The sequence below is a fragment of the Odocoileus virginianus genome, chromosome 12 (genome assembly GCF_023699985.2).
Source record: "Odocoileus virginianus isolate 20LAN1187 ecotype Illinois chromosome 12, Ovbor_1.2, whole genome shotgun sequence".
Lineage (NCBI taxonomy): Eukaryota > Metazoa > Chordata > Mammalia > Artiodactyla > Cervidae > Odocoileus > Odocoileus virginianus.
In genome coordinates this window covers 65,620,509-65,634,709 of record NC_069685.1, presented here as the reverse complement: position 1 = coordinate 65,634,709, position 14,201 = coordinate 65,620,509, and the positions used below count along the sequence as shown (strand labels likewise).

General features: G+C 42.0%; 1 long non-coding RNA gene across 1 annotated transcript; it reads right to left on the bottom strand.

The window, feature by feature from the left end:
* Positions 1-6,511: 6,511 nt before the first annotated feature.
* On the bottom strand, positions 6,512-14,201 carry LOC139037835 (uncharacterized). Its single transcript, XR_011490766.1, has 3 exons — positions 14,018-14,201; positions 12,571-12,644; positions 6,512-7,384 (listed from the first exon to the last, which is right to left on the bottom strand). It is a non-coding gene; the product is annotated as an uncharacterized lncRNA (long non-coding RNA).

Here is a 14,201-nt window from a genome sequence, read left to right as displayed (position 1 = left end):
AAAGGGCACCGCAATTTCCTCTCCAGCACCGATGGGTCCTGCGGCCCCTTTCACTGCTGGGGAGACACCCCGGGGGACTCCTTGGCCTCCTGGGTTGAGGTGGAGACCGATCTTCAGCCTGTCTTGTCCTCTTGGGAAAAGAAAATACCCCCTTTCCATCACTCAAAATTATTTTTAGTTGTCTGTTTTGTTTACCCCCCAACCCCAAGTAAAGTGCGTGGCACATGGTGATCCCGTAGTAAATGCATACTTGGATATTCCCAAAGAACCGGTCCTTGGAACATTGCTTGTAATACTGAAAAACTCTAAACTGTGTTAAGGATAATTAAATAGCGGTATCTCTATGCTGTGAAACACTATTTCAGGCATTAAAACGTAGGTCTGTGTGGTCTTGAAGGATGTCCAGGACATAGTGTTTCAAGAAAAAAATGGTAGCAAGACCACCTACATTGTGATCCCATTTATGTTAAACTTCAGTTCAGTAGCTCAGTCGTGTCCCACTCTTTGTGGCCCCACCCCCACCCCCGGACTGCAGCTCGGCAGGCCTCCCTGTCCACCAACTCCGGAGTTACTCTTAACTCATGAAAATTGAGTAGGTGATGCCATCCAACCATCTCATCTCATCTCATCTCACCCATCAGAACAAGACCCAGTTTCTCCCTCAGTCAGTCTCTCCCATGAGGAAGCTTCCATATGCCTCTTATCCATCTCCATCAGAGGGCAGACAGACTGAAAACCACAATTACAGAAAACTAACCAATCTATCACATGGACCACAGCCTTGTTTAACTCAATGAAACTATAAGCCATGCCATGTAGGGCCACCCAAGATGGACGGGTCATGGTGGAGAGTTCTGACAAAACGTGGTCCACTGGAGAAGGGAATGGCAAAGCACTTCAGTATTGTTGTCTTGAGAACCCCCTGAACAGTATGAAAAGGCAAAAAGATAGGACACTGAAAGATGTTACGGTTAGATGTTTATATAATTGTACATGTCAGAAAACTCATGGTTAAATGGTCTGAATTAAAGGATACAATGTCAAACAGTGGGGATGGATGCAAGGAAAGGGGGGAGATAGCCTTTCACTTGTTACTCTGCATATTACTGGCATTCAATTTTTTTTTTTAAAGATTAATGTATCCATGCATTATCTGTGTAATAATAATAAAATTTAAAATTTCAAAAAGCTCCGTTTCCCCAGTGTCTTGTGCAGAGGAAGCCAGGACACCCAGAAGCTGTGTGCTGATTTTGAAAGCCGCTTCCTGAAAGATCAAGGAATTCTTGTTGATAGATTGATTGATCCACTGGGAGTCCGCAGGCCAGGCTTAACCTGCAGGCTCGCCTCCACTCAGCCCTGGGAGGGAAGTTTATTTACCTAAATTTTTAAGTAAGAACAATTCCAAATTGCCAGAGACACAAAAGGAGGTTTTATCCCGCATAAGGGAGGGAATGGGAAAAGGAAAGCTTTTATAGAAAGTCCCAAAGGACTAAGAAATTTCTTTTTTTTTTTCTTTAACCTCAGTCTTTTCATAAATAAATTAAGGGGTGATGAGGTAATTAGATTGTGCACCGTCAGTAATGGAGGAGGGAAGGAGAGGAGAGGAAGTCCAGCTGGAATGGGATAGGATCAAAGATCAGTCTTAAAAGACAGATAAAATCAAATCAGCAGGGTTTTGCTAACTTAGAGTACTTAAGGAATTAATTGGCTGACAACATCAAGGGCATGATGCTCTGTGAAGAGGTTCTCCTTAGCAAATCTGTCATAGAAAGCCTGCAGCTAAGTTAACCACTTCTTTGACCAAAGACACCCCACGACCCACCTTGGGGGCCCCACCTGTCAGGTTGTGCCAAAGGATAATATTGATCTCTGCCAGGTCCTGCGATGGTTTGGTCACTAAGTCATGTCCTACTCCTGCGACCCCATGCACTGTAGCCCATCAGGCTCCTCTGACCACAGGATCTTGCAGGCAAGAAGATTGGAGTGGGTTGACATTTCCTTCTCCAGGGGATCTTCCCAACCCAGGAATCGAACCCGGGTCTCCTGCACTGCAGGCACCTTCTTTACCGACCAAGCTACCAGGGAAGCACTCCCAGGTCCTGGGTGGCCATCTTCTTTATCCAACAAAACTGAGCTCTGTACCAGGTCTGTGGACAGAGCAGAGAGTGAATAAGGCACTGTCCCGGTACTTAAGTATCAAGGTTGAGAGGCCGTGTGTGTGTGTTTTAGTCACTAAGTCATGTCCAACTTTTGTGACCCCATGGACAGTAGCCCTCCAGGCTCCTCCATCCATGGGATTCTCCATCCATGGGATTCTCCAGGCAAGAATACCGGAGTGGGTTACCATTTCCTTCTCCATGGGCTCTTCCCAACCCAGGAGTCGAACCCGGGTCTCCTGCACTGCAGGCAGATTCTTTACCGACTGAGCTATGAGTGAAGCCCTTAGGGAGGCCGCAGCCAGGACTTAAAGCTCAGCTTCTAAGAGCCGCAGCTAGCCCAGGTCTGCTGGGCGCTAACCACAACAGAAGGCCTGTTTGCCCTAGGGCTAAACTACTGGTGCCTTGGCACTGTGTTTCTTAAAAAAAAAAAAAGGGAATAAAATAGGGGAAAGACAGAAAAGCTTTATCTCTTGCCAGGACACTCCACGCATTTTAAAATTACCGCAGTTCTTCAAACGTGCACGTGTCCTCTGCGCTTGTGTTTTATGCTCGGTATACTTTTCTCCCACCGTTTCCTTGCACCACCTACATCTAGAGGGCTCTTCTTCCACCTCATGGTCTTCCAGTCCATACAGCCTCTGAAAAGCTTTCCTTGAAACTTAAGACTGGGTAGAGAGCCGCCAATGGCTGCCCCAGGTTCTCACCCCATCAGAGCAACAGTCACCCTGCTTGTTTACTCCTCTGACCCCCACCAACCTCTGAGCCTGTGAGGGTATAAATCTCCAACACCAGCGTGGGCACAGCTACAGGCCGTCCTTGAAACCTATTTATTAAAGAAATTGAATAATTCTAACAGTTAAATAATAAAGGTTGTACACCAGGAAAAAAATGGAAATAAAAAACAAGACAGGGGAAAAATTTTTTTAAGCAGAAGCTTAAAAGATATGTAACTTTTTTCCTAAATGACCGTTTATACTTTATCTACAGACCCAACAGTACGGTAAGCTAAACATCTGTGTCTGGTTGATGGCAGGAGAAATAACAGGATAATGATACATGAAAAATCCATGTTACCACTTATTTAATTGGCTTCAAAACTCCCAGATACAGAAAGAAAAAAGAAAAAAAAATTCCCAGATACTGTTACAGTAGAGGGTGGGAAGCCCTCCGTGAAGGATGGTTATTAATATCACTGGTGAGTGATGTGTTTTGTCTTAGAAGGGAAATTCTTGAGAATGTGCACATCTAGGGCAGTTTGAGCAAACTTCAGGAGACAGTGAAGGACAGGGAAGCCTGGCGTGCTGCAGTCCATGGGTCACAGTTGGACATGACTGAGCAACTGAATAAAACAACAGAGCATGACGAAGACAATTCTTCTCTACAAACCCTTTGTCTCTTAAATGCAAAAAGAAAATACACAAAAGTTTTCACTAAAAGTCTGCCTCTTCTGCCATTCAAGTGGGTGACTCCTTGATTTGCACAATCCAGTCTAATCATTTCTGTTCAGTATGTATTATGAGCCAGGGACTGTGGTAGGCACTGGGGATGCAGATAGGCTATCTTTTATCCCCCAGGAGAGGGGTAAAGGTATGAAAATACCCCAAACTCATTAATACAAGACGCAATGAGCAATGCCAAGTGTCAGAAGAGATATAAACAAGCTACCTTGTGGGGTTCAAAGAAGGAAGTGCTTACATCTGGTTTGGGTCAGAAAATGGCTTTGAAAGAGACGTGCCCAGGGAAATGGAGATGGAGATGAAAGAAAGGGAACATTCCAGGCAGATGAGCAAAGGCAGGGCAGGGGAAGCACTGTGGGTTTCAAAAGTGCCATTAGACTGGAGCGAGTGTATGGGCTAAGGGTGTCTCAAGAAAGGAAATTATTCCTAAACACCAGCATACATCCTGCTCATCTGAGATGGTGAATATGGTCAGGGCAGGCAGTCATTTGGGGACAAAGTGCAAATAGTACCTTGCTAAAAGATAACTCATTTTCTTCCCTTAGTTTTCTTCTGAGAAAATTGCAAAAATATCCAAACACTTGTATTATTTGTTCTAAGTAAGTATGCTCAAAACAGAAGAAATGAACTGATGAGAAATCTTATTAAAACCCTAAACTAGAAATGTCAATCTAGTTTAGCAAAATGGAGGTAGATTGGAGAAATACAAGTACCTCCAAAGCCTCAGTCATATTTAACTGCAGTATGTTAATAAAGAAATGTACATTTGATTATGATGTCAGCAATGGGAAGGTAACAATGTAGGACCAAAAAGTATAGGAGAGCTTCTAAAATAACAGGAGGGATAAGGAATATGATTAGGCAGCAAAGTAATGAAATAGAGAAAGAGGAAATAATAAAGTAGCATAAATAATAAACATAAAATAGAATGAAAGGAATAACATCTAATACAACTATTCATACAATAAAAGACTGAATTCCCCTCTCAAAAACAGAAATTTGGACTTTTTTAAAAAACCTAGCTGGATCTAGTATTAAAAAAAAAAAACTAAACAATTGACAAAAAAGGTTAAAAATAAAAGAATGAAAATAGACAGACATGTAGACGGTTAAAGACATGCCAGATAAATGCAAATAAGAACAAAAGAGCATTATTCATAATAGGTAAAAAGTCTGGAGAAGGAAATGGTAACCCACTCCAGTATTCCTGCCTGGAAAAGTCCATTGACAGAGGAGCCTGGCAGGCTGCAGTACGTGGGGTTACATGCCTGAGCTTGCATGCATGAGGATAGAGGGAGATGGGTTGGTAGCAATAAACTGGTAGAACTGAAAAAAAAAAAAGCAGAAATAACCCACATATCTATCAACTGATGATGGATGAATAAAATGTGGTATATCCATAAAATGGAATATTGAGTGAGTGAGTGAAAGTCACTCAGTCGTGTCCAACTCTTTGCGACACCATGGACTGTAGCCCACCAGGCTCCTTTGTCCATGGAATTCTCCAGGCCAGAACACTGGAGTGGGTAGCCATTTCCTTCTCCAGGGGATCTTCCGGATTCTTTACCGTCTGAGCCAGCAGGGAAGCCCAGTGGAACACTATTCAGCAATGATAAAGAATGAAGTACTGATTGATGCTACAATAGGCAAAGCCTTAAAAACATTACAGTGAATGAAAGAAGCCAGTCACAAAAGACCATTTATTGTAAGATTTATTTTATTTGAAATATCCAGAACAGGAAAATCTATGGAGACAGAAAGTAGATTAGTGGCTGCCTAAGACTTGGGGGTGGGATGAGAACAGTGGGTTGATGACTGCTAATGAGTAGGGGGTTCTTTTTGAGGCAATGAAAATGTAACAAACTTGACTGTGGATATATCAGCACAACATTGTGAATATACTAAAAACCACTGAATTGTATTTTTTAATCTTCTAAATAACCAAGTAGTAGAGATTACATAGGCTCTGTTCTCTGAACAGACTCTAATTAAACTAAATATCAGCAACAAAGATATGAGGGAAATGTAACCACTTGGAAATTAAGAAACACTTCTAAATAAATTTTGAAAAGTGAAATTTCAGGGACAAGATAGAGGCGCAGGATTAAGAGATATAAACTACTATGTATAAAATAAGTATGCAACAAGAATATATTGTACAGCAGAGGAAAATAGAGCCATTATTTTGTAATAAATTTAAATGGAATATTGGGAACTCCCTGGCAGTTCAATGGTTAGGACTCTGAGATTTCACTTACAGGGGCAGGGTTCAGTCCTAGATAGGGAAACTAAGATTCTGCAAGCCACACAGTGTAACCAAAAATAAAAATTTCAAATAAAATAAGAAATAGAGTATACTCTATTAAAACATTGAATCACTATGTTGTACAGCTGAAACTTATATAACATTGTAAATCAACTATACTTAAATTAATAAATAGTGAAATGTCAAATTATCTATAACCTTACGAATAAAACATGTCATACAAAACCATGGTGATACTACAAAAGCTGTACTCAGGAAATTGTGTAGTCTTGAAGGTTGTAACTATTTTTAAAAAGATAAATGAGTTAAATATTCAATTTAAAAAAATTAGTACAAGAACCATGTAAAGTAGAAAGAAAATTCTAAAAATAAACAGAAAATAAACAAAATAACAATTTGTCAAAATAGTCGAAAGGATCTGAAAGGCCCAATAAAATAGAAAGGAAAAATATCCTGGCAAGTCTGAAACATGGGTAAAAGAAAAAAAAAATAAACTGTAACCATGAATCAGAAAGGACGTGTAACCACTAATAAAAGCAATTAAAAATGATTACAAAAAGCTATTCTGTATAACTCTGCATCAAACAGTTAGAAAATCTATGAGAAATACCATCATTCCTTGCAAAAAAAAAAAAAAAACAAATAGAATATTACAATTTCCCCAGAAGAGAAGACTAGACCTAAAAAGACTAGTACAGAGTTTGTAATAGAGTTTGTAAAAGTAAGTATCAATCATTTTTAGGAGGCACCAGGTTCAGATGGTTTTAAGCTGAGATGTCTTCAATTCTAAAGAACAAGAGGAAACTTGGGGGTTATTGATATGTTCATTATCTTTATTACTTTATTGTGGTGATGGTTCCATGGGAATATACATAAATAAAAGCTCATCAGTTGTACCTTTTAGGTTCTCCCCTGATGGTCCAGTGGCTAAAAGAACACCTTAAAATCCAGGGGATGCAGATTCGACTCCTGGTCAGGGAACTAAAATCCCACATGCAGCAACTAAGACCCAATGTAGACGAATAAATAAATATCTTAAAAATTGTACACTTCACATAGGTACATTGTATTATGTCAATTATGCCTCTAAAAAGGCATTTACAAAAAGACAGAGAAAGTAGGACTTCCACTTCCAATGATGATGAACTAATCCTTTAATCCTGAACAACAACTGTATAAGACTGGACAAAATCAGAGGCAATTGGTTTCATGCTTTGGAAAATAGGCAAGGCAGACTGTGATCCTTGAGAAAAGGGAAGGAGAAAAGATGAGTCCCATGTTTGCTGGTTTTCTCCCTGGCGACAATTTCCCAACTGCAGGGAATCCCAAGCAAAGGAGTGGTCTTCCTGAGCTGAAAAGTCAGAAGGCAGTATTTGGGGCTGCTGATGCAGCAAGAATTTGCAGGTCAGGGTACAGGAGCAGCACAACAGGGTATAGAAGGAGGCAAAAGTCTACATGGGAATTCCTCTTGATTCTTCTGCTGAAGAAAGCTGGGCTGTAGGCTGTGTGTATACAGAAGGAAACCCTGTGAGGCTCAGCAGAGACAACTGCTTGGGGCTGAGAGCTGAATAGAGTAGCAAAGTTTGCTCAACATTGGAACACGGAGTTCAAACAGAACCAGGATGTACTTCCCCAATATTTGGGTTATTCAGTTGAGACTCCCAAAAGGCCATGCTTTAGGAGTAAGAACTAAGCCCTAGGGTGAAGGTCATGCCCAAGGACTAAAGACAAAACCAAAAGAGACTCTCCCAAACACAACTCAAAACCAAACCTGGTGGGACTTCCCTTATTGGTCCAGTGGTTAAGAATCTGCCTTGCAATACAGGGAACAGAGGTTCAATCCCTGGTCAGGGAACACCAGTTATTTAACTACCTACCAGACCAAAACTCAAAGCTCTTGAAAAGAATGCAGCAAAATCCAGACTCCCTACAATGTATCACTCATATCTACCATACTATAAAACCTGCGTGCGCAAAGACAAAAGAAAGTGAGATATATAACCTAGAGGAAAAAAAAAAAAACTATAGAAGAGGACCTAGATGTTGGAATGAGCAGGAAAGGATTTAACAAGACTATTATAAACATATTCAAGGATTTAAAGGAAGAAGCAGACATATGAGGAAACATCTAAGCAGAGACATGGGAGATATTTTTTCAAATGAGATTTATAGAATAGGTAAGTACCACATCTGGAGAAGGAAATGGCAACCCATTCCAGTAGTCTTGCCTAGAGAATCCCTTGGACACAGGAGCCTGGTGGGCTGCTGACCATGGGGTCACACAGAGTTGGACACGACTGAAGCGCCTTAGCATGCATGCATGCATTGGAGAAGGAAATGGCAACCCCCTCCAGTGTTCTTGTCTAGAGAATCCCAGGGACGGGGGAGCCTGGTGGGCTGCAGTCTAAGGGGTCGCACAGAGTCGGACACAACTGAAGCGCCTTAGCATGCATGCATGCATTGGAGAAGGAAATGGCAACCCCCTCCAGTGTTCTTGTCTAGAGAATCCCAGGGACGGGGGAGCCTGGTGGGCTGCAGTCTAAGGGGTCGCACAGAGTCCGACACGACTGAAGCGCCTTAGCATGCATGCATGCATTGGAGAAGGAAATGGCAACCCCCTCCAGTGTTCTTGTCTAGAGAATCCCAGGGACGGGGGAGCCTGGTGGGCTGCCGTCTAAGGGGTCGCACAGAGTCCGACACGACTGAAGCGCCTTAGCATGCATGCATGCATTGGAGAAGGAAATGGCAACCCCCTCCAGTGTTCTTGTCTAGAGAATCCCAGGGACGGGGGAGCCTGGTGGGCTGCAGTCTAAGGGGTCGCACAGGGTCCGACATGACTGAAGCGACTCAGCAGCAGCAGCAGCACGCACCACATCTAAAATTAAAACCTCACCTTATGAAGTCAACAAAAGATTTTAAAAGTGCAAAGAAAAGCTAAACTAAACTTGAAAAATCAATAGAAATTATCTAAATTGAAAAATGAAGAGAAATAAATTTGGGGAGAAAAATGAACAGTCTTCGTGTTCCACGGGACAACATCAAACGGTGCATCAGGAGCCCAGAAGGAGCGGCGAGATAATAGGGTAGAAAAACCATGCAAAGAAATAAGGGCCAAAATCTCCCCAAGTTTGGCAGAAAACATAATCCCGTGGATCCAAGAAGCTCAACAAACCTCAAGTAGGATAAACACAAACACACACCTAGGAGCACCACATCCAAAGTGCTGAAAACCGTGGCTAAAGAGAAAATCAAGCAGCAGCCAGAGGAAAAAAGACATATGGAGGAAACAGTACAAATGACAAGTCCCGTCTCATCAAAAACAGATGTAAGAGGATGCCAGCGCAAGGCCCTTCACGTGCTAACACAGAGAACCTCTTTTCGAGAATAGAGAACAGAAGGCTACCCAGTAAAAGTATTCTAAGGAAGCGAGGGCGTCCTAAACGGGAGCGGGACCTGGGGGAGAATGGATCTGTGCGTGTGTGCGGCCGAGCCCCTTCACTACGCTTGAAGCTACCACAACACTGTTAGTCAGCTGTATCTGATTACAAAATAAAAACTTTAAAGTTTAGGAAAAAAAGAAAGTAAGAGTGAAATAAAGACGGGTTCAGATAAATGAAAGTTAAGGCAAGTTCACTGCCAGCCACAAGAAATGCTCAAGGAAATTCTCCAGATGGAACTCTGATGACGAAGAGCGCAGGAAATGACAAATACGTAGATAAATATTTTTTAAGCTGTCTTTTAAATTACATATTAACCGTGTCTCGGTAAAACTGGAAAATTTTGGTTTTATATTTCCTTAGAAAGACACCTGTTTAAAGCAAAATCAGTAATATTGTATTGTGAGTTTTGTATAGACACATGGAGTGTGACTAAGCGCAGAGGACAATGTTGGGGGTGTAAATGGAACTATACTACCATACGAGTGTGATGTTTTACATGACATGGTGCAATATTAAATCTTTTAAAATGACCACAATCAAGAGAACGTGAAGAAAGCATTTATAAAAACTTGAGTGAGTGGAGCCTCCTAAAATAAGACAAACCCGGGGGCCTTAAAGGAAATGACTGGCAAATTTAACTACAAAACAACATATTTTTGGACTGCAGGAGACACCCACAACAAAGTCAAATATAAGGAACCAACTGATAAAAAAATATTTACAACACGTTCGAAAAACAAAGCATTATCATTCTTATTGATACTATATGAAAAAGCTTCTACAAATTGTTGTGAGAAAAAAGATGAGTGATCTAACAGGAGTGAGCAAAGGATACAAATAGGCAATTCCAAGAAGAGAAAACCCAAATGGTCAGTAAATATATGAAAAACAGCTTACGGGGTCTACTGACCAGAGGAATTCTAACTAAAGAAATAAGGAGATAGCATTTTGTCCCCATTATATTGATAAAAATAGAGAAATGACATCCAGTAGTAGTAACAGTGTGGAAAAAAGGAGCACTCTCATTCCTTGTTACTTGAAAGGTGAATTGTGATCATCCTTTTGGGAAATAAAATGACAGTATTCACCAAAATTTAAAACATACATGTCTTTTGACCCTGCATTCCACTTTGGGGAATCTATCGTATAATTTCTGAATAAGTACAAGAATGTTTATGGTAGTATTGTTTGTCGTTGCAAAAAAAAAAAAAACCTGCAACAATCCAATGTCCATCAGTAGAACAGTAGAATCCATTCTGTGTATGAACAACAGAGAATTATGCATAGATACTAAAAGGTGGGGCTCCCCAGGTGATGCTAGTGGTAAAGAACCTTCCTGCCAGTGCAGGAGACATAAGGGATGTGGGTTTGATCCCTGGGTTGGGAAGATCCCCTGCAGGAGGGCATGGAAACCCACTCCAGTATTCTTGCCCAGAGAATCCCATGGACAGAGGAGCCTGGCAGGCTACCGTTCTCAGGGTTGCAAAGAGTCGGACATGACTGAAGAGACTTAGCATGTACACACACATGCAGTTTACCTAATTTTTATGAAAACAAAAACAAAACAAAAAAACTCACATAAAATCCTATAGATACAAGCTCCCAATGGCCAAAACTAGAACAATTTGAGCAATAAGATAAATAAAGAAGTACATACCCAAAAAGAAAGAAAGAAAAGAGAGTGCTAAGTCGTGTCCAACTCTTGCGACCTATGGACTGTAGCCCGCCAGGCTCCTCTGTCCATGGGATTTTCCAAGCAAGAATACTGGAGTGGGTTGCCATTTCCTTCTCCAAGGGATCTTCCCGACCTAGGAATTGAACCCAGGTCTCCAGCATTACAGACAGGTTCGTTACTGACTGAGCTATGTCACACATACCCAAAGGATAAATAATAAATAATAAATGTCCATGAGTCCATATCGTTGTAAATGATTGATTAATAAGTACGTAGTAAAGGACTTCCCTGGTGGCCCAGTGGCCAATATGCCAACCACCCAAAGCAGGGGGCCTGGGTTTAATCCCTTGTCAGGGAACTGGATCCCACATGCTATAACCAAGACTTGATGTGGTCAAATAAATAAAATAAACATTTAAAAAAAAAACATGGGCAAAGAGACAAATCTGTGCAAAATTCCAAATGATTTATACAACTATTCTATTCATGAGGAAGGGGAACAGAAGTCCCTACTACGTAGGTGCCCGCTCTGTATAGTGACTTCCTTTTAAAGAGTCCAGTGTGTATGGAGAGAGGGGACAACTTGACCTTGGGGAACTCTGAAAACACTCTCTCAGTCAGGTGATCGGTTAACAACAACTGTGATAAGTCATGCACATGGTAGGTGCTCTGGGTATGATGTGATGAACAGTGCTTTACCTCTGTGGTCTTCCTGCCCTAAAGCCATAACCCCAGTCTGATTAGGAGAGAAACATCAGACCACTCCCAATAGCAGGGCATTCTGCGGAATAGCTGACAAGGACTGATCAGAACTGTCAAGCTCATCAAAACATGGAATGTCTGAGAAACTGTCACAGCCAGGAGGGGCCTACAGAGATGTGCCAATTCAGATATGATATGGTGGGACTTCCCTGGCGGTCCAGTGGTTAAGACTCCTCCTTCCAATGCAAGAGACACGGGTTCAATCCCTGGTTGGGGAACTAAGATCCCACGTGCCCCTGGGCAACTAAGAGAGAAGCCGCTGGGGCTGCAGTGAAAGATCCTGCGTGCAGGCAACTAAGACCTAATGCAGCCAAAAATAAATCAATAAATGTTTAAACAATGACAACAAAAACAAATACAATGTGGTGTCCTGGACGGGCTCTAGGACATTCGGTAAAAATGAAGGAAATCTTAAGCCATGATTAATTAATTAAGCCATGATTAATTAATGTGATTATTCTCAGCACCTCACTTTGTGTGTATGTGATCAGTCATGTCCAACTCTTGGCGACCCCATAGACTGTAGCCCGCCAGGCTCCTCTGTCCATGGGATTTCCCTGGCAAGAATAGGGGAGTGGGTTGCCTTTCCCTTCTCCAGGGGATCTTCCCCACCCAGGAATGGAACCCAGGTCTCTTACATCTCCTGCATAGGCAGGCAGATTCTTTACCACAGTGCCACCTGGGAAGCCCTGCAGCTAAAAACAAACAAACAAAAAAGTTGAAGTCTGTTTTTCAAAACCTTTATACATACATGTAGTTATGTTTATCCACAGATATATGCATGAATGTGGAAAAAGAAATAGATACATACTGGGCTACAAACCTGGTTACATTCAGGGGGTGGAAAGAGAGGCCAGTGGCAAGAGATGATTAAAAGAGTTTCACCTGTTAAAACAAGTATAAACAGAGTATTACTTCTGAAACTTAAAATTATATATTAAAAATAGTAAAAATAGTAATACAAATAAATACCAGTGGTGTAAGTGTACACGTCTTAAGGTAGGTTATTACAAGATACTGAATATAGTTCCCTGTGCTATACAGTAGGTCCTTATTGTTTATCTATTTTATATATAGTCGTCTGTATCTATTAACCCAAAGTTCTTAATTTATCCCTCCCCACTTCCCTTTTAGTGGTAAAGAATCTGCCTGCCAATGTAGGAGACAAAAGAGACGTGGGTTCGATCCCTGGGTTGGGAAGATGCCCTGGAAAAGGCAATGGCAACCCACTCGTGTATTCTTGCCTGGAAATCCCATGGACAGAGGAGCCTGGTGGGCTGCAGTCCACAGGGTCACAAAGAGTCAGGCACGGCTGAGCATCTAAGCACACACAACACCCTTCCCCTTTGGTAACTGTAAGTTTATTTTCTATGTCTGTGAGCCAATTTGTCTCTTGTAAATAAATTCACTTGTATCATTTTAAATTCCACATATAAGTGGTATCATATATTTGTCTTTGTCTGACAGTGTGATAATGTCTAGGTCCATCCATGTTGCTACAAGGGAATCATTCTTTATACTGTTTCACACCAATCTTTCTTTGAACTCAACATTATATCATGAGGAACTTCTCTGTTCATTAACAATAGTGGTTTATCAGAATCCCTTCGGGAAAATACTCCTGGCGCTCACCTCTCCTTCAAACAGGTGTTTTCCGAGCACTTGCTCTGAGCAACAACCAACACAGTGTCTGGCCTGGAAGAGCTATCAGTTGAGTAAAGATGGCATGGCGTGAAGGAACGCAATCACACAAATCAACAAATAGTCAAAATCTGGGCTCCCTGGTGCCTCAGTGGTTAAAAATCCGCCTGCCAGTGCAAGAGATGTGGGTTCAATCCCTGGGTGGGGAAGATCCCCTGGAGAAAGAAATGGCAACTCACTCCAGTACTCTTGCCTGGATAATCCCAAGGACCGAGGAACCTGGCGGGTTACAGTTAGTGGGGTCACAAAGAGTCAGACGTGACTGATCACGCACAGACACACAGAGAATGGATCCAGCGTTCTGGATGCCCGGTGGGCACAGATTCCAGTGGCACCACACTACCTGGGAACTCAGCGAGACCCAGAGCAAGCACAAGGTCAAAGGGCTCCTCTGAGGGTAAGCGGGCACACAGCCCTGCGAGGCCATGTCTTCCGTTTGAATTGGGACTTGCCTGAACGCAGAAAGAAGACACTAACATTTTCAGAAAGATGAATGACCAAAGAGCCCGGTTGTATTCTCTCTCTCTCATGTGCCTTTGTATCAGCCAAGTACTTACGCTGAAAATGACGACAGGAGAAAATGCAAAAGACGGAGCAACCCAGAGTTTCTTTTCCTTCCAGTCTGCCCTGACTCATCAGTAAGCTGTTGCTGGAATGCGCGTGTCTTGAGAAGTGAAATAAAAACAGTTGAGTGTGTTTTGTGCAGTGCTTCCATTGCTGTGGCAAGCACAAAACACAGAC